The sequence below is a fragment of the Sarcophilus harrisii genome, chromosome 3 (genome assembly GCF_902635505.1).
Source record: "Sarcophilus harrisii chromosome 3, mSarHar1.11, whole genome shotgun sequence".
NCBI classification, from domain to species: Eukaryota; Metazoa; Chordata; class Mammalia; order Dasyuromorphia; family Dasyuridae; genus Sarcophilus; species Sarcophilus harrisii.
The window spans coordinates 295,837,840-295,857,604 of NC_045428.1; the positions used below are offsets into that span (position 1 = coordinate 295,837,840).

The following is a 19,765-nucleotide window of genomic DNA, read 5'->3' on the forward strand; positions in this document are numbered from 1 at the left end:
TATACCAAACTGAAAAGTTTTTGTACAAACAAAACTAATGCAGACAAGATTAGAAGGGAAGCAATAAACTGGGAAAATATTTTTACAGTCAAAGGTTCTGATAAAGGCCTCATTTCCAAAATATATAGAGAAAACTCTAATTTATAAAAAATCAAGCCATTCTCCAATTGAAAAATGGTCAAAGGATATGAACAGACAATTCTCAGATGAAGAAATTGAAACTATTTCTAGTCATATGAAAAGATGCTCCAAGTCATTATTAATCAGAGAAATGCAAATTAAGACAACTCTAAGATACCACTACACACCTGTCAGATTGGCTAAGATGACAGGAAAAAATAATGATGATTGTTGGAGGGGATGCGGGAAAACTGGGACATTGATGCATTGTTGGTGGAGTTGTGAACGAATCCAACCATTTTGGAGAGTAGTTTGGAACTATGCTCAAAAAGTTATCAAACTGTGCATACCCTTTGATCCAGCAGTGTTACTACTGGGATTATATCCCAAAGAGATTATAAAGAAGGGAAAGGGACCTGTATGTGCACGAATGTTTGTGGCAGCCCTTTTTGTAGTGGCTAGAAACTGGAAACTGAATGGATGTCCATCAGTTGGAGAATGGCTGAATAAATTGTGGTATATGAAAATTATGGAATATTACTGTTCTGTAAGAAATGACCAACAGGATGATTTCAGAAAGGCCTGGAGAGACTTACACGAACTGATGCTGAGTGAAATGAGCAGGACCAGGAGATCATTATATACTTCAACAACAATACTATATGATGACCAGTTCTGATGGACCAGGCCATCCTCAGCAACGAGATCAACCAAATCATTTCCAATGGAGCAGTAATGAACTGAACCAGCTACGCCCCAGAGAAAGAACTCTGGGAGATGACTAAAAACCATTACATTGAATTCCCAATCCCTATATTTATGCCCACCTGCATTTTGGATTTCCTTCACAAGCTAATTGTATAATATTTCAGAGTCTGATTCTTTTTGTACAGCAAAATAACGGTTTGGTCATGTATACTTATTGTGTATCTAATTTATATTTTAATATATTTAACATCTACCGGTCATCCTGCCATCTGGGGGAGGGGGTGGGGGGTAAGAGGTGAAAAATTGGAACAAGAGGTTTGGCAATTGTTAATGCTGTAAAGTTACCCATGCATATAACCTGTAAATAAAAGGCTATTAAAAAAAAAAAAAAAAGAACAGGGACTGTCTTGCTTTTCCATTTGTATTCCCAGCATTTAGCATAGTGCTTTGCACATAATACATAACATAATAAATGTTTCATTCCTTTCATTTATTTATTCATTCATATTTCCAATGTCAATTTTGATCCTATTGAAATTGAGGTAAAAGAGTTATGCTAGCTTTACTCAAATATCTAAAAAGTCGTTTCAAAATTTTCAGAGAAATTTACATTTGAACCTTGAAGCAATTCAGTTTGGCATTTTATATACTATCAGGTCCTTTAATGACATCAACTATACTATTTTTTTAAAGAGTCTAATTTGTTTCTGTAAGTTCTCAATGTATGTTACCATTTCATCCCATCAAATATTCTTGAATTGCTTCCGGATTACTATTTGATTCCTTGCCATCTTTCTCGAAGACAGAAACTCTACTGTAAGCCAGTTTTATGTCTGATAGCTTCTTTTGCTCTGAGTGTCCAATCTTATTAGTTATCAATCCCTCACAGTTATGTCATTAAGAAGCACATTTAGGCCATGAGATACCAATTCAATCACAGTACTATGTAGATCCATTATTCTCTCCCATGAGACATCTATATTATTTGTATTGTTGGTTAGCTAAGCAAATGCTTTACCACTTCCTATTTCAGTGAGACTTCACATAACTTATAATTGATTTTTTACTACAGTAAGTCTGTTCTTTCCTATTTTAGGGCTTCTTTAAAAAAAATGCAAGAGGTGTTCCCACAAAACTATGATTCCTTTTCCCAGTATATATATTTTTTAAATGCACTTTGGTAAGTCATCACCACAAGAAGTGATTTTTCCTGTGCATAGTCTATTATCCATTCATAGTTGAATGCTCAAAAAATGCTTGCTCAAAGAGTTCATACTGGGCAAATATTATAATAGCCTCAGCAGTTCAAAAACTTTGCAATTTTGCATTTTGAAATATTACCTATAGCATACAGAAGAATATATTACTCTTGCAAAGTCTTGGTTGATTTGTCTTGATTTTTCAGGTAACATCTTATCTATGCATAAAGCTACTTGTTTGCATATGGTTGCTTACAATCTCTGGTAACCAGGAAGCTTATTGGAAAATAATGCAAATATTAATATTATAGAAGCAGAGCCCAAGAAAACAGTCCTTTTTTTTTTTTTAATCATAGTGCCTTTCATATTTTGGTTAAGATTAAGTAGGATTATGATAACATAGGATTTAAAACCAAAAGGCATCTTAACCATCATCCAGTCATAGGATTATAGGTTTAAAGAAAGAAGGCACTTTAGGGTCATTGAGTTGAATACTCTCTTTTTACATATGAAGAAATTGAGATATAGTGAGTTTAAGTGGCTCACTGGAGATTGCACAACTAGTAAATGGAAATACAGGAATCAAATACAGATATTTAAACTTCAAATCCAATGTTCTTTCCTCCATACCATGTTGTCCTTTTTTTTAAACAAGAAGACTTCCTGATCATTATTGGATCCTTTTACATAAAAAAGACAATATATTTGGTCTTGTCTTCCTTTAAAGCTTCCCATTTGGTGAATTTAGCCATTGTCACTGCTACAATTATTGTCTCTATACCTTCCATCTATATCTTTAGCTCTGACTTATTTTTCAGCTTTCATTACCATATTTTCAAACAAATGTGCAGCTGGCATTTCCAATTCAACATGTCCAAAGCTGAACTTATCTTTTTCTGCTCCACACTTTAGTCTACCAATACTTCTATTTCTAGTGATGCCAATACTTTATTCCCATTTATCTGGGGTTCAAATCTAGAAATAATCTTGGATTCTTCTTTCTATTTTAATAATTTAATTTAATATTTCTATATGTAATCAATGTCCCAGTCTTATAATTATGTTTGCATGCTGATTTCTTCTCTTTACAGCATGATACCATCTTATTGTAGATTATTATAGTCTCTCTTCTATACTATTGTAAACATTTCATATATGGTCTACCTGATTTCCCCCAATTCCCAATTCTCACCTCCCTATTTTTTTTTTTTCAAGGCAACTGGTTTAAGTGACACAGCTAGTAAGTATCTGAAGTCAGATTTGAACTTAGGTTCTCCTGATTCCAGGACTGGTTTCTTCATTGTTAGGTGGCCCTCACCTCTCTACTTTTGAAAGAGGCTCAGTGCATAGAACACTGGATTCAGTGCATAGAACACTGGAATTTGGGAATCAGGAAAAGCTGTGTTCAAATCTTACCTCAGTCCTTTTCTACTTGTGTGACTTTGAGCAAACCACTTAACCTCTCTAGGTTTCATCTGGCATTTATAAAATGGTCCTACTTCACAAGGCAAAAATTAAATTGTTATAATTAAAAATAGGTAATTTATTATGAAAGCATAACAAATTGTTATGTTATAATAATAACACCCACTTTACAGGTGAGTATTAGAGGAGAGATATACATAAAGAGCCTGCAAAAGTTTTACATAATGGGCATGTTAGTATTATACAGTTGCCAAAACAAACTCCCAATGTATAGTCTGACTGTGCTACTCCTATGATCAAACATATTAGTGACTTGTTATTATCAAAGGATAACTTATAAAATCCTTAATCAATAAAAGGTTTCTGCCAAAGGTTTCTGAAATTTGTCTCAATCTTAGCTTTTCATATTAAATCCTAGCTTTTCATATTAAATAATCAATCAGCAATATTTCATTCATTCATTTTTTTTTTTTTTTTTTTTTGCTACTGCAACATGTTTTTTTTTCCTCAGTAGCATTTTATTTTTCCAAACATATGTAAAGGTAGTTTTCAACATTGATTTAGGCAAGATTCTGTGTTCCAGCTTTTTTTTTTTCTTCCCTTCCCTTCTCCCCAAGACAGCAAGCAATCTGAGATAGCTTATACATATAAAATCCTTTTAAACATATTTCCATATTTGTCATGTACAAGAAAAATCAGGCAAAAAGGGGAAAAAATCAGAAAGAAAAGGCAAACAAGCAAAAACTGGTGAAAATAGTATGCTTTGATCCACATTTAGTTTCCATAGCTCTCTCTCTCTTTGAATGTAGATGGCATTTTCCATCTCAAAGGTATTGGAATTGTCTTTAGTATTGCTAAGAAGAGCTAAATCTATCATAGATGATCATCACATAATCTTGCTGTTACTGAGTACACTGTTCTGTTCACTTCACAGTGTCAGTTCATACAGGTCTTTCCAGGCTTTTCTGAAATTACCCTGCTCATCATTGTTACGCCCCTATGGACTACTCTACCCTGGTAGCTCCTCTTTGAGCTACTCTTAATGCCTGTTCATCAAAGGCACGGCTAGGCCACACTTACCTGTCTTCGGGCACCAACCCGGATCCCATAGAGACAGACCACTAGGAGGTAGGGGTGAAGCGAAAGAGAACTTTATTCTTAGATAGCATATATTTATACCCCCTTGAGGATCCAGGGGGAAGGGGAGGTCCTCTAGGAACCAGGACAGGCAGGTCATAACGGGATTGGCCAGAGAAGAAGAAGGGAGGCGTGCTAGGCTTTGAGAGCACTAAGGAGGGAGAAGTGGTACCTGGGGTCAGACACCGCCTCCTGGGGCTATGCCCCACCTCCACATAGGACTTGCCTATGCCTCAGAGCCTCTCATCCCTCAGGTCTTCCTACATGCCTTGAACTGCATTCCTTGCTTCTAGAGGCTTTTTAACCCTTACAATCATTACTTATAGAACAATAATATTCCATTATATTCATATATCATAACTTATCCAGTCATTCTCCAGTTGATGGGCATCCACTGTATTTTCAACTTGCCATTACAAAAAGAGCTGTTACAAATATTTTTGCATGTGTGAGCCATTTTCCCTTTTTTATGATCTCTTTGGGATATAGAACCAATATGACATTGCTGGATCAAAGGGTATGTACAGTTTTATAGCCTTTTGGGCATAGTTCCAAATTGTTGTCCAAAATGGTTGGATCATTTCAGAAGTCAAACAAAGTCAATAATACTTCTAAAACACTTACAATATGGTAGGCACTTTGTTAAGATGCTGAAGATAAAAAGACAAAATTTTAACATGTTTTACGACTTATAAATTTTACCTTCCATTCAGAAGATGTGACTCATTGTTCCTAGAGCTCATCCTAATCATTTCCTTTATATGTGCTTTTTTGTATCCATCTCCCATTCCCATTATTATTTTCATTCACATATCTGTTGAAATAGTTCTCTTCCTTTTAAAGTTCAATTCAGGTGGAACTTTTTCTGGACCTTAGTTTTCTGTTTTTGTAGAAGATGCAGAGTGGACTGTGTAATATTCTCTCTAAAATTTAATGTTCTCAGGGAGCAGGTTTCTTGTGGGGCTTCTGGGAGCAGCCTTCATTTCAGTTCAGTAATTACCATAAGAGTACAGCCAGGAGTTAAAGTACAAATCCTTTATTGTCTCCTTCAAAGTTCTATCTCCTTCACTTGGGGCTCAGCTAGTTTTCTAGTTATCTTCCTCTCTCCTTGGTTCTTGTGGGCTTGAGCTCCTGCCTCCTTCTCTGCCCTTTGAATCTGTTGGAATCCAAAGGTGTGCTTCAGGCTACAGCCACCACAAAGGTGGACAATGGAATGGATCTGTCTCAGCCTCTGAGAGCTTCTAGTGCGCTCGTCCTTTCTAGCCCTGAGAGCTTCTTTCTTATATGCTGTACACTGAGTACAAATCAATCATTATATCACTAGGAAACCATTATTTGTTGTAGGATTAAGTCAATGCTAGATTTAACCATTGTCTCCTCAATTCCACTTAGTATCTTGTTTCAAGTTCTGGCCCATAATATCTCCTTGTAGGATTGAATCAATTATACTGAACCATGCTAAATTAGATAACTAATGTCTCTATCAATTCCACTGACTTAGTACCTTGTAAGAATCCTTTGTTTCAAGTTCTGGCCCATAACAGACTGGATGATCTGTAAGCTAATTTCATTTCTAGTATTTTATTAAGCAAGTAAACTTGCTCTTACTCCTATCTGGCCAGAGTCTTTTGAACAACAGAACTATTACCTCTTGTTTTTAATTACTTTAGGAAGAAGTAGAAGCTACCACATTACCCACTTTAAACAGAGATATCTCATTCTCTGTCTGTATCAGTCTTTGTTGAATTATCATTCATCTTATATCTCCTACCTGTGGATAGTTTCCCAAGGTTTTGCCCTGTCTTCCTCTCTTCTATTTCTACCCTCTCTCACCTGATGACCTCATAAGCTTCCATGGACTCAATTGCTCCTTTTAAGCAGATGCCTACCATATTTACATTTCCTGCTTTTTTGTCTCCTAAATTGTTTCTTATCACCAATTACCTATTACATATTTTAAATTAAATATTCCATAGGCATCTCAGACTTACTATATCCAAAACAGGTCATTATTTTCTCCCAAACCTAGCCTTCTTCTAAAATTAATTGTTTCTTTTGAGGGCACTATCATCTTTCTAGTCATTCAGGATCCCATCACTGGTTTTCACTTCTCATATGTAATCAACTGCTAATTGTTTCTATTTCAGCTTATCAGTATGTTTTGGGTTTTTGTTTGTTGTGGTTGTTATTATAATTATTATTTGTATTTTGTTAGGTGAAATATGGTAACTTAAGTTAGACTACTTTTTCCTTAAAACATATTGAGACTTAGTTTTGCTTGGTTCAGGGAATAAGAATTCAGACAGTTGATGTCGGTTCCTCATCACCTGAACACAAACCAACCACAAGGAACTGTAAGGGATGCTCATATTTGGCTGGTGGGCCACTCAATCAAGGGACTTTTGCTCAGCTGAATAATGAGATTATCTCAATACTTATTCTTGTTGAATATCCTTCTCCTACTACAGCTAAGTATATTTCTTTTTATTAACTGTTGAATGACCTACAAATATCTTATATTGTTCTAATATCAATCCTAAACTATTAGGAGGACTGGCCTGACTCAGGGTTAGCCTGGAACATACATGTTGCCTTTTCTGCCACAGCGAAAGACTTTGGGAAGGAGTCTACAGGGAGAGGAGCTGGATAGAGAGTCTTCTATTTCACACAAGGGTAAATATCACAAGGTCTCTAATGTGATGATTGGAAATAGGTTCAACCTCTGAGATTCCAGTTCCTTATCTTGCCAGTTGCTTCCCAAACAGAGAATAGAACAACATGTATCTTTTGTGGAAGTCAGCAGTCAAAATAGCTCTCCTCTCACAAGATTTCTCAACCCCTGTCCCTCAGGCAAACATACAATATTAAGTGATTACTTTTTTCTTTCAGTGAGGAGAATCTTCTGTTAATGCTCAGCTTTGAATCCTCTGTTATTCAAAGAAGTAATCATTAAAACAACATCATCACAAAAACTGGCATTAGTATTAATAATAATAATGGTACTGGATAAAATGTAAAATAGATCTATGGGATGTGAGATTATCAAGAAACAACAATAAAAAATAACAACAATGTTAAAATAGTTAACATTTATTTCATGCCCATTTTCATTTGATTCTCACAAAATTTTATGAGGCAACATGACAAACATGGAAATATGTTTAAAATGAAAATAATTGCTATCAGATTGCTTGCTGTCTTGTGGGGAGAGGCAAGGGAAGAAGGAAGAAAACATTTGAACTTCAAAATCTTACAGAGATGAATGTTGAAAACCATCTTTACAGGTAATTGGAAAAAGAAAACACTTTTGGGAAAACAAAACAAAACAAAACAAAATACTATGCCACAGCTGTTATTATTAACCCTGTTTTACAAAAGAGGAAACTGTTATGCCTCAGTTTCCTTGAATTGTCCTGCCTCAGTTTCCCTGAATTGTCCTGCCTCAGTTTCCCTGATAGTCATTAGGATTAAGACAATTAGGGCTGTGAAGCTCTAGCCACTCTGGCATTCCAAAAAGTCATAAAACTCTAGATGCCTTATCTTAACCCCCTGGTTATCTTCTGCCTCAGACTTTCTATCTCCTGCTCGACCATCTTCATTATCCCCAACCTGTTCACCTTGCCTTTGTTTCCCTCATTGCTGGAACCCTATAAAAGTCTCTGGAATTATGTGCTTATTGCAGGATGCTTTGAGACAGGAGTCCCATCCAAGCCTGCTAGTATGGCTAGCCCAATTTCTCCACTGTTAAAATAGTAAAACCCTCTAATCTCTGTCTTGCCTCAGTTTCTTCGGCATTACAAAATTTATTCCAAGAAAGGTTAAATGATTTCCCTAAGGTCACACAGATGATAAGAGGCTGAGGCAATTGTAAAAGCCTATCTACCAGATTCTGGGTATAGCACTGTATTTGGGACACTATGCCAGGTTATCTCTTTCCACAAAATATAAGAAGATGCATATCAACAGAAGATCAGTATTCATTAAATCTATAAACAAATACTGGAGAAGGGACCCCTTATTCTACAAGAGCTTTTGATACACCTGGGGAAAAAAAAGGCAGAAAATAGGCTTAGACCACCATTTTATACTTTATATCATAATTTCTAATGGCTAAACCAACATCATAAAAAATTAAGGAGAGTAGAAGTTCATATTTTTTGCTGTATATTTTGTATTAATATATAGGGTCATATTATATATGAATATATATATATAAGGGCAGCATTAAGATGATAAATATAAGATTACAAAAGACAACATTTAATTTTATGAAATGGAAATTCGATTATATAAAATTTTTAAAAATTTGTACCAACAAAATCAGTTTAGTTAGAATTAGAAGAAAAGATCTGGCCTAGGGAAATTTGCATTAAACATATCTAATAAAAATCTCATATCCATAATATATAAGATTAAGATCCATTCCTCAAAAGATGAGTGGTAAAAGTATATTAATAGTTTTCAAAAGAAGATATGCAAAATATCAACAACCATCTTGTTCAAAATCATTGATAAGCATCATAGCTTTGCAAATCAAAACAATTGATTGGCAAAGAATTGACAATTGACAAAGAAGGAAAAATTTAATGCTGGAAGAATTATAGGAAGATAATACATGCTAATTCACTAATCTTGAAGCTGTGAATTTAACCATTTTTGAAAACAATTTAAAATTTTTCAAGAAAGATTGGGAAATTGCACATACCTCCTTGATTTGAGGTTCAACTCCTGGGTTTAACAGTACCAGGAAAAAATCTGCATGCTCTAAAGTAATCATATCAACTTTATTTATATTTTCCAAAAAGATATAAAGATATAATCAATAATTTAGTTATTGTCATTTAAATTATATGTGAATATAATTATATTATCAAAACATAGATATGAAAAATTCTGAGAAATGGGAAAATCAATACAAAATTTAAAAAAAACAGAAAACGGGAGGGAGCTTTGATAAGATTATTTTGGGTATGACTTGAAACTAAAATATTAAAAAATCAGAAGTATTCAATTTTTGCTATATTTTTATGATAAAAGATAAGTTGAAAAGCTTGCTTATTTATCAGTGGTATTTTCCCTGCTACATGAATTAGATTTGAGTCTCCAAGGCACTATGACTACTGTTTTTAATTTGTGTAATAAAATGAATACAATTAAGAAAAAGTTAAAAATTTCGTGGAAGTACACACAAAAGGATAATTATGAAATGCTCCTTTCACATTCTGAATTCTCAAAATTAACAGAATTGAATAAGAGAAACATCACCAGCAGTCTTTGTGAATCCTTGGAAGCAATTTTAGTAATCCTAGATACAGATCATCCACAAGCAGAAGCAGCATTGGTAATATTTGTGTATCTACCTAACAGTTGTCTCAGAAATATGAAATGAACAGAACTGAAATTATGAATTTTTCCACCTGAGCAAAACACTGTGAGTCAGGGCAAAGTTGGGAAAGACACTACAGCAAGGCAAAGGCAAAGGTTAAGATAAAGTAAGAGGAGATGACGCTAAGATGTAGGACAAATCTTGAAATTAGGAAGCCTTGGATTCAAATCTTGCCTTTGATACTAGTTGTGTGAACCTGGGCAAATCATTTAGCCCTCTTTGCCTTAATTTCTTCATCTGTAAAATAAACTGTACAAGAAAATAGAAAACTACTCCAGTATTTTTGCCAAGAAAACCCCAAATAGGGTCATGAAGAGTCAGACATAACTGAAATGACTTAACAACAATATGATTTAAGTTGGGAATTACTAATGTTTAAGTCTTTCATTTTATAGATGGGGAAAGTGAGATCTAGATCAAAGTAGTAATTTGCTCATAGTAATTCAATAAATGATAGCATTAGTACTAGATCCTAAATATTTTGCTTCCTAGTTTGGTTTTTCCCACAATGCCATGAAATGAAAGAGGGAAGGGTTATGCTCATATTGAAGTTGTTAAATTTTTAGTGTATTTGTGCTACAAATTGCAAACAAATTAGTACTAAATTTGTTGTTTTCTTGATTGGAGTGTAGACATATGGGGATTTGGCTCTTAGTTATTACTCTGCCAAACTACACTTAAGAAAATGATGGAGAAAATCTTAATGCAGATTAAATTTATAAATGTAGTTTGCTATTTGGAGAGCTATGTTAAACCTTTACCAGTATATTCCTAGAGAGCAGACAGTTTTATCTATAACTAACTCTCTACTACTGCTGTCTTTCTAGACAATTGATAAGAAGTATCCCTTTCCAAAAAAAGGTACCACAGAAGTTGGGGACCCTCAGTGTTTGGTTTTGCAGTGTCTGGAGCATCAGGCTTCAAAGTTAAAGGACTGAGGTCTGGAAATATCAATGGAGGAAGGGGCCTACATTTCTCAAACACTGATTCAACTGGGTTAACAGAGCTCCTCTTTTAAAATGCAAATACTTCTTAAGCAGGTCAATGCTATTATTTATTCAAATCTTAATCATATAATCAAATCAACAACTGCACCTAACTGTGAGGGACTGTGAGCTGACTTTAGGCAGCTTCAACTTTTGACCCAACTAAATATTTTATCAAGAAAGTAGCAAAAATGAATTTGATGGAGTTTCATTTTCTCTTCCAATCCCTGTTCCATTTCTGACAGAACTATTTAAAAGCAATCAAATGACTGAAAATGAAGAGAAAGGAACTATAAGCTTTGAATAACTGATCAAATTGCATGGTAATAAATATTAATAAGCATAATAATAAACAATTTCATAATGATGTCATTTTGTTTCATCAACACCAGCATCATCACAACTTGCATTTATATCATGCTTTAAGACTTGTGAAATGCTTTATAACTATTTTTTTCCTTTGATCCTTAAAACAGCCTAATAGAGTAGATACTACAATAATAAAAAGTCCCATTTAACAGATGAGAAAACTAAAACTGAAAAAAGATGAATGACTTTACCAGGATTATATAGTTAAGTATTAGCAGCAGTCTTCATGATACCAAGTTGGGCACTTTATCCACTGCACCTCCCATATAAATATAAAATGTAATGTAAGTCATACACATATGCAAGTAAATATAAATATAAATATATATATGTGTGTGAGGGGGTGTGTGGGGTGTGTGTGTATATATATGTATGTATTGTGTATATATGCACCCATAGACACTTACATGTATATGCACATATGTGCTATGTAATTTATATATGCATTGCATATATACATATATTATATATAGATATGTATGCATCTGTGTATATGTTTAGTTGTTGTCCTTCATTCTTGAAGATGACCAAAATGACATTACCATGTTGACCAAAATCAAGTTACAGTATGTCTGACGGTGGCTGATCAAACTAATATGAGCCAGGAATGTTCTGCCACAGGTTGAGACCAATAGTCCCTATGACCATTTGGAGTGGACTCGCCAACTCTGAACATACCACATTTCTTCTGAACTAATTCAATTCTGCTTTGCTTGTAGAGCACAGCACCTTCTCTGATGAGGGTAGCTGGGTGATCCTGTGCCACTGACTCCCATGTCATGCAATCAATTCTAAAGTCCTTAAGAGAGATCCTGAGCATAACCTTGTATTCCTTTTTCTGACTACCTTGTGAGTTCTCATCTGAGTGTGTTCTCCATAAAATAGTACTTTTTGGCAAATATAAAGTATACATTTGGCCTTCAAACAATATGGCCACCCCAACAGAGTAATGCTCTCTTCAATAGAATTGAAATGTCTGGCAATTTAGTTTGAGAAAGGACCTCAATGTCTGGTATTTTCTTCTGCCAGATGATCTTCAGAATCTCCCAAAGACAATTCAAATGGAAGCAATTTAGTTTCCTGGCATGGTGCTGATACACTGTCCAGGTTTCATAGGCATAGAATAATGAGGATATAAATGTATCTATATATATGTGCATGTGTGTATACATGCACATGCACATATGTATCTGTGGCTAGGTGTGTATATATGTGTCATATATATATGCATACACATATTTACATACTTTTCAATACTTTTTATACCTAGATTATGTTATAGAAGATATAACATAAGAACATAAGAACATATGTTAATATAAATGATAGGTGTCAGCATGGTATAGTATTAGGACTAGTTTTAGAATCAGGAAAACCTAGATTCAAGTTCTACGTCTAACATATATTAACTTTGTGACCCTGAGAAAGTCACTCAGTCTCTAAGTGATTCCCAGGCAATTCTTTATAATTATAAATCAGTATAGTATTGTGTCTGTCACACAGTAAACCCTTAATAAATATCTATTGATGAATTGATCGGTGATTGATCTAGGGAATTCCATGAAATTCTAATAAAATTACAAGTCTGAACAAAATAAAAGTATGCTTGGCACTCCTTTTCTATCACCAACCAAAATTTCCTGCATGCTACATTAGCTTACACATTGCATTGGTAACATAGTTGATTTCCTTTGTTTCTCACTTCTATTTTCCATATGTGTTTCATCCTCAGGACCATTCTTTTCCCAATCCTTTTATATATGTATACATATCACTTTCTCTCCCCTTCTCTCTTCCTCTCTCTCTACTCCCTCTCTCCCCCCCACCTCTGTCTCCCCCTTTCTCCATTTCTTTCCCCCTTTTCCCCCCTCTCTCACTCTCTTTTTCTGTCTGTCTCTCTGTATGTGTGTAAGTAGAGGTCAGCTTGATAACTGGCTTCAAGTATTTGTAGAATTATCATATCAAAGAGGAAGTAGACATATCCTAGTGAATTTGGGGGGGGGGCTCTAAATATAGGAAAATCATCATACCAGTTTCAGCTGTTCAGCAATGAAAGAAGCTGTCCAGTAGAATATAAGTTCCTGGAGGGGAGAAATCTTTGTGTATCCTTAATTCCCAAGATAGTATTTTGCAAAGAACAGACATTTACTAAATATTTAATAAGTATTTGCTGAATTTAGTTAAATTGTGAAATAGTGGATAACCTTATCACTGAAAATGTTCAAGCAATATTCGAATTATGATCTTTCAATGACCTTATCAATGGATTTTTCAGGAACATTAAGTAGGAGATTCCTGTCCTATTGGGCTAAATGATTTCTAATATCCTTTCCAAGGTAAAAAGAATGGTGACTCAAAGGTCAGAGTGATGGGATTCTAATGGCAGTCAGAGAGTTGTGGAAATTCCCTTTTGGTTGGCACAGGTCCTTCATGAAAGAATTCATGAACCTGAAGAGTTTTAAGTGGCAAAAATAAAAGTTTGTTGTTGGATGAGAAGTCAGCTTTGCTAGAAAAACAAAAGCAAAGTCCTATTAGGTAAATGGAGTCTAGCTTTGAGAAGAGAATGTCTTCTCAGCGGGCAGGAGTCCTGGCAGCTATGCCAAAGAGGCAAAGCATGCTACTTTGGACATTCTGCAAAGAAATGAGAGAGCAGAAATCTTTTTTATGAGTAGATATTGGTGGGGGACTGGGGGCAGTTTGAACTGATCAGACCAGAATTTCCCAACTAAAATTACTTTGAAGGCTTTTTCAGCCTGAATTTGAATGGAGATTTGGATATCAAGGAAGATGATTTACCTTAGAAATGGCCCAGCCTGAGAAGCTCTCTCACAGATATCTCAGAGCTTGGGAGGCCAAGAATCAAAGGGGACAGAATTTCAGAGTGTTAACTTTATAGATCAAAAGGGAACACAGTGTCACACCCCCATCAACCTCTCCTTCCTTAAGCAGTTTCTACCCAAATTAATTTGGGGAAAAAGGGGCAAAGATCTCAGACTTTTATAATTACTTCAAGCTGACAAGAGTAGTAGAGGTACTGGGGAAGGGGGAGGGGTTCAAGCCAGGAGGGGAGGTATGAGATCTGAAGACAGCAGCAGCTAAGGGGAGTTGTGTGTCACATTCAGTGGTCCCATGATCTGTACAGGCTGGAGGAACAGTTGAAAATTCACAGCCCTAGAGGAAACAAATGTCAGGAGCTGATTAAAAGTGGGGTGTCATCCAGGGTGGAGATGGTAATGTTTGGTATTGGGGCCTTTGCAAATAATGCATCAAGAGGATTTGTACTTGAATCCCACTTTGGATGTAAAAATGAAGAGATTGGATAAAGTACTCACTGAACTCCTTTCCCTAAATCTATAATCCTATAGTAATGATAATAGCTAACATGTATATAGCACTTTAAAGACTGAATAGCATCTTATATGTTTATGCTCATTTGATCTTCACAACAATCCTGAGAAGTAGGCACAATTATTATCCCCATTTAACAGATGAGAAGTAAGGTGGCTTGTGTGGGGTCATTAAATTATTAAGTATTTGAGGAGGTTTATAAATCCATGACTTCCTGATACCAAATCTATTTTCAAATTGTTAAATTCCAAATTTGTTTTGTCATCAAATTATCTCATCTTCACCAAAAAATAAATATCGAGAATCCTAAACCTTCCAAGTATATCATCAGTACTATTGTCCTTCCCATTTTGTTTCCCATTCTTATGGTTTTGCATTTGTTTTATCAAGTCTTGTTATATTGTTGTTGGTAAACTATTGACTCATTTTAGACACATTGAATTCAATTCAATGATTGTTAAATGTATCTTCTGCCTGTGCAAGACACACAGTTAAAAAATAACAGTTTCTGTTTTCAAGGATGTTATGTTTTTATGGGTGGTGTTGAGATTGATAAAAGTGATATAGGGGACCAGATAGTATGTTGACATTGTTTTTCAGTTGTATCTGACTCTTAATGTTTTAATTTGAAGGTTTTCTTGACAAAAATAATATATTTTTTTTTAAGACTAGAGAGTAGTAAAAGATTACAATTTCCTTCTTCAGTTCATTTTACAGATCAGATATGAGACAAAACAGGATTAAGTATCTTGTCCAAGGTCACACAGCTAATAAATGTCTGAGAGAAGATTTGAAATCAAGAAGATAAGGCTACCCGATTCCAAGTCCAGTGCTCTATCCATGGTGCCCCCTAACTGCCACACCCAGATAGTACACACACACACACACACACACACACACACACACACACAAAATGAGAAAGGAGAGATGAATTTCAGTTGAAAGGATCAGGGAATGTGCCATGCAGAAAGTTTTCCTTTATCTGGATTTTAAAATAAAGAAAAAAACTTTAACAGGTAGAAATATAGACAATGTATAATCCAGGAATAGAGGATAGGTTGTTTCCTAGAGAGGACCAAAGAGAGTAGGATAGAATTTATTAGAATGTTGAGTGCATGAACTAGGCTAGAGTGAAATGAGATGAAAAAACTAACTTGGATACAAGTTGTGGAAGACAACTTACTTCATAGACAACTTGGAGATAAGAAAGAGGGTGAAAGACGGTAGAATTGACAGGCAGATGATTCAATTCAGGGGAGAAAAAAAGGGGAGAAGAAGAGGAATGAGTTAAGGATGACTTTGAAGTGAGTAGGAAAGTGGTACCATCACCAGAAACAGGGCAAATTGATACAGGGAAGGTTGATGATTAATTCACTTTTTGATATGTTGAGCTTGATTTGCTTGCAAGAAACACAACTTTTTTTTCCCCCTAAAGACAGTACAATGCCTTCTTCCTATATTTTGACTGCTTTCCCTATGATTGGGCTCAACCTTTGAACACATAATTATTCTTTCCTATCTGTACACTTTCCTACTCCAAAAATAAGGCATAATTCTTGTAAGTGAGTTATACAGACTACATGTTCAGCACCTACAACACCTTTGATTTTTCTTTGGACTTTTCATACATAAATTTTCTACATGCACTTTCATCCCTGTTGCATTCTTCACTTCCATGCCTGAAATATTTTTCCTGAATGTGTACAACTAGAGAAAAAAACCCTCAAAATAGCCGGACTGTTTCTTTGCCTGATCCTTTTATTAGCTTTTACCCTTCTCCATCCCTAAAGGAAAAACATTTGGCATATAGTTAATCTCTTCTGACCCCCAACCTCCTAACCAGTTTGCTTGTATTTTCCAACTCATTCTTTTTCTATTTTTAAAAGAAGATGCCTTTTACTAGTCCTGTCAATATATCATAAAATCTCTGTAATCTAGTCACAATGTGTCACATATTGCCTGCTTCATTTCTGATGAAAATGAATAGCATCTTTTTACTTGGCCTAGCTGGAATAGCCACAGAATCCTACTAGAACTCCTATGTCCTGTACTGCCTCAAATATAAATTCAATTTCTCTCTTATCTGAAACTCACATCAAATTTCTTATTTTCAGGGATTTGAATTACTGTAAATATGTCCCTAGAGTTTTTCCTGATTGAATTAATAATCAACTGTAGTTTCTTGATGCAAATCCACAGCATGGTTTTTCCTTTAAAGGAGCCTTCCTGTTGTACTTACCCTATCACAGCCATGGATATTGTTTTATCTTTCTCTCTCCTCTTCTACCACAGTCCTAATGGATGACAAAATGGACCAATGAACAATTTCTACTTCTTTTCTCTCGTGCCCTCCTTCTCTTCCTTCTTCCTCTTTCTTCCTCTTCTTCCTCTTTCTCTCTTTCCAACTTTTACTATTTTACCTTTTTACTATATTCCCCCTTCTTCAAAATTCTCATTTATAGCTAAAATAGTGGAGTTTTGTGTATTCAACTCCCACACATCTTTTTGAACTATTGTCATTACCCTTTAAGTATGTCACCTTTTTTCATCAAATTCTGAATTGTTTAGGTCCAAAGCCCAAGTCTGAACTTACTCTCATCTATATCTTTCCTCTCTTGAGCTACCTGCTGGACTTGCTGTAATGTCCTCTACATTACCTTATCTCATTAGCAATGCCCATGTTTTCTCTGTCCTAGCATGCACTGGTCACTCACACAATTGAAAATACTTTTTTATGTTCACAAAAATTTAGGGAAGAATAGTAAAATCTCTATTTCATGAATGAAAAAAAGTAACAAATATTTATGCTGTAATTAGGTACATAATCAATTTTTCTGACCCCTAGGTTTAGACTTTTGTCTTCCTTTTCTTTTTTTTCCTTCCTTTTTCTTTCTTTAGTGGTCCTAATTTTCCCACTGGAGAGAAAGAATAACTAGAACTACTGTATCATGGCTGGAATATCCTGTTTCTAAGACCATTATTACTTTATATTTTTCTATTTACATATATGCATATGTATTCATGTAGACATTCCATTCAGACAAATAACTAGGTCTCTGAATATCTGTGTTTGGGAAGAAGTAATGTATCAAATACTGACTTCATGCCACAGTGTGCTCCTATCATTTCTCCCATATTAGTTATCTCCAAATGGACAAGAGCTTAAACATTGAACAAAAGGGAATATAGGAAAATTGGAACACTAATACACTCTTGGTGGAGTCATAAAGTGATTAAACTATTCTGGAGAGCATTTTGGAACTATACCCAAAAGCCTATAAAACTGTTATGAATCTTTGACTCAGCAACACCACTGTGAGGTCTGTATCCTCATTGTTTAAGAGATTTAAACAAAAAGAAAAAGAAGAGAACTAATAGGTACAAAAATATTTACAGCAGATCTTTATCTGGTGGCAAAGAACTGAAAATTGAAAGGGTTCCCATCAATTGAAGAATGGATGAACAAATTGTGGTATAAGATTGTAATGGAATACTATTGTACAATAAGGAATAGGATCAGGATTCTTTCAGACAAACCTGGAAAGGCTTGTATGAACTGGTACAAAGTTGTGAGCAGAACCCAGAGCACATTGCATGCAGTAACTGTAATATTGTGTGAGGATCAATTGTGAATGATTTATTTATTAATTATTCTCAGTAATACAATGATCTAAGACAATTCTGAAGAATGTATGATGAAAAATAATATTCAAATCCAGAGAAAGAACTGATGAATTCTAAATGCAGATCAAAGAATATTTAAAAAATAATTCATTGATTTGTCTTGTATTTATCAGTCTGCATTTTTTATTTCAACATTCAACATATTTCAACAATATGGAAATATATTTTGCATGACTGCATATGTATAACCTATATCACATTGCTTGTCTTCTCAATGATGAGGGAAAGAATTTGGAACCCAAAATTTAAAAAAAAAAATTAAAATTGTTTTTTCATGCAATTGGAAAAAAATTAAAACAACAAAAAAAGCTTACTTTCTATTGAGGAAGCCTTTGGTGCCTTCCTGGTGGCCTCTCTAGAAATGGCAGTGGCTCTCAGGGGTCCCTGTCTGGGCTCAGGCTATGTGGCCATGGACATCAAGAAACAGGTTACATAGGAGTTGTGGAACAAGAGGCCCAAGGATGATCTAGTCTTGAATAACTGCTTTTCAGATGATGGGAAGACTGGGGGCCTGTTTTCAGATTTGAAAAAAACAAAAACAAAAACAAAAAACCTGTGTTTCTCAGCATGGCGAACATCAACCAGGTATCTTTGGCCAACCTACCAAGGTTTTCTCACCTATGAAAGTTGGAGTGATAACCATGTCTCTAGAGGAGTGGGGATTCTGGTAGAACAAAAACTCAGCCTGATCCCGTTAAGCCTCAGTGGGAGCAAAATCAAGGACACCAACTGAAGCACCTGAAGAAATTGCCTAACCTCAAGAGCCTGAATCTTTTTAAATGTGATGTGACCATGGTGATGAGCTCCCAGAACAGTATGTTTGCCCTTTTGTGCCTGCTTACCTATCTCTATGATTGTGATGCTGATGACTAGGAAGCTCTAGATTTGACCCTAAGGTTGATAGAGGGTGTGAAGAATGTTTGCAGAGAGAACAGCGAAGTGATGTGAAGAAAAGGAGAAGGAGGAAGAGGAGGAGCTTGATGAAGATGATGATGTTGATGGAGAAGGTGAGGAATATGAGAAGGAGGAAGAAGATGGGGCAAAGAATGAGGAAGATGAGGAGGAAGATAATGAATGGAGAAGAATGTCAGCATGGAGAGAAAAGGAAATAAGCTGCTTCTGGTGAGATGGAGAACAAGAAGGATGAAGACGACTGAGCCAGCTGCTCTTCCCTACAATCAGTAAGTGAGCAGCAGATTATAGATGGACTCTTCCAGCTTTGCTCTTTGCTCCCTCAGCTCTGGGCATGCTAGCTCTGGGGTATGTTCTTTTCCAGACAGGTTCCACAGGCACTGTTTGATCAGGGGATTTGGTAATCAAAGGTTCTCTCCATTTTCATGGGTGTGTTTTATTCTTTCTAAATCTTTATTTCCTGCCTGGACACTCTCTCAGGATAAACCTTG

General features: G+C 35.3%; 1 pseudogene; it reads left to right on the forward strand.

Annotated features, from left to right (window-relative positions):
• LOC111719695 overlaps window positions 1–19,547 on the forward strand; it is a 54,052-nt pseudogene extending 34,505 nt beyond the window's left edge.
• The last annotated feature ends 218 nt before the right edge of the window (window positions 19,548–19,765 follow it).